Genomic DNA, 2148 nt, shown 5'->3' with positions numbered 1-2148 from the left:
TTGTTTTATATAGAACACTTTATTTGACATGTTAGAACAAGACATTACACCCAAAGAATGTATCCAGAAGAAACATATAAATGACGCTCCTCAAAGAGGTCTTTGACATGTCGTTGACCTGTTAAAAGAGAGAGAAACTATTAGTTCAGTTATGGTCTGCCAGGGTCTGAAAAGCATAAAACAAGACCTACCTCTTTTCGAGTTGTCCTGATTCACACATTGTCCACTACAGGGGCCGCCAGAGGGACTACTGGCATCACAGATGACCACATCACAATGGACAAAGACCTAGGAATCAAAGATTTGATGGTGTCATAAAAGGTATGATTGCCACTCACACAAAATTAACCAATAAAGATTGTTGGGGTAACTTTGTTACCTGGCCACTCGGCTCAACCGCATCCTCGGCGAAGGAAAACATATAGGCCTCAAAGCGTTTGACGTGAGGGGGGAAGTGGACCCTGGCATCAGCTACTACCGGGTGGAAGACGACACGGTATGGATCCTCGGGGTTCTCACAGCTGCCAGTGTAGAGAGAGGGACTAAGTTAGGAACAAGAAAACGCTGCAAACCCCAACCGCCTTGTGTACGAAGTCTTGTGGTGGTGTCATGACTGTCCTGTGAGGATCAGATCAATTTACAGCAGAAGTGGGTTCTTTCTCGCCCTCCAGTATAACTAAAGGAATGTTTTTGCTAACAGGCCTTTCCCAACAAAAATAACCTTTGTCTTGAAAAAACATATTTCATATACAATGTAAAGGCTCGAGACTTCCTACCTGTAGAGTGAGGACGTTTCTAGTAAAAATGAAAACCAATATGACATTTTTCTATAGCTAATCTCTGACCAGTCTTATGTTAGAAATATTGTTCCAGTATTCACTTTGAACGCGTTAGAGAAACTCGCCTAGAAAATGTGCATAGTAAGTAGCCATGCCACGAGGGACAGAGAGTTGGTCAGACTGACAGAAGCGTCCCCGGCGGCCAGAGTGCATAAAAGGAATGGTAACAGAAATGAACATTAACCAGAAAACCGTGAGGCGCAAGCTACACGTTTGGAACTTTCCTAAACTCACAAGTACCTAGAAAAATGACCTTAAGTGAGATCATTCTGCTACTATATCCAAACCATCCTACTCATCACCCACTGAGGAATCAGCGACAGGGTTGATTAGCCCATCTTCCAGAACGAGTGAAAGGAAAACCCATCCTGTAGTTCTGTTCAAGACTGGAGCCACGGACAACCAACGACATTGTGATCTCATGTAGCCAATCAGAGAGAAGACCAACCACCTACCTTTCCACGTCGGGCATCCCGCATAAATACATTCATGCTTTTACTCCAAGCTGGTGCCGGTTCGTGTGTTCAAAAATGTAGCAATGATAAGTGTCCCTTACGGAACGGTGGGGGGTGTGAAGAGAAACCTTGTAACAAGCTGTCATATTGTGTCACCTGTGTGTTTAGCCTGTGTTTTTTAGTTAGCTAGTAATTCAATTAAACCAACTTGTATAGTACTGAATCATAAGGCTGGGTTTTTTGCAGCTGCAAGGAGGATACGATGTAAGGGTTAATAAGTTAACTATCAATTTAATAGATTTCTACCGTCTAGAGTTTAAGTCGGGAGACGGTAACTTTAAAACCGCTTCCTCGGCACCCCAAATCCTAACATGATGCATTTAGAGTCGGCTAACAATTAAACAGTCCTCAGATAATTCAAGGTCACGTCACGACAGTGGTTTGTTGGTTTTAATTTCTGATCTTTTGGCCCATCAGACGTGGATGAATCTGATTTAGTACGTTTTTAAATGAAGGATGTCAAACATGTATATTCTATTCCATTGACATGAGGTGAGATGTCCCTCTAAATGGTTCTTAAAATTCTAAATGATCCAGAATGGTCAGACTACAGGCGACCTGAATATTGATCAATTGACCGTGTTTTAACCAAAGTTGCCGAATAGACAGTCGGTATCATCAACAAGGCAATCATATTTTTCAACACGAGTACTTCATTTTAAACAAGAATTTCATGCAATGCGCCAGAGCAATTCTTCCGCTGTTGGAAAAATTGGTCACACAAAATAAATTCTACACCCACGACATCGGATTCACATGTGGAGGACTTCTGTGAACGGCGCAGCTCTACTATA

The 2148-nt window shown here is 42.3% G+C and overlaps 1 long non-coding RNA gene across 1 annotated transcript; it reads right to left on the bottom strand.

The window, feature by feature from the left end:
* On the bottom strand, window positions 1-540 carry LOC135569817 (uncharacterized). The gene is made up of 3 exons (XR_010463285.1): window positions 380-540; window positions 192-288; window positions 1-118 (listed from the first exon to the last, which is right to left on the bottom strand). It is a non-coding gene; the product is annotated as an uncharacterized LOC135569817 (long non-coding RNA).
* Between the last annotated feature and the right edge of the window lie 1608 nt (window positions 541-2148).

This window comes from Oncorhynchus nerka, unplaced genomic scaffold, assembly GCF_034236695.1.
Source record: "Oncorhynchus nerka isolate Pitt River unplaced genomic scaffold, Oner_Uvic_2.0 unplaced_scaffold_1166, whole genome shotgun sequence".
Classification (NCBI taxonomy): Eukaryota; Metazoa; Chordata; class Actinopteri; order Salmoniformes; family Salmonidae; genus Oncorhynchus; species Oncorhynchus nerka.
Note: the sequence above shows the minus strand (reverse complement) of the source record. Positions and strands in the feature narration are given on the sequence as shown.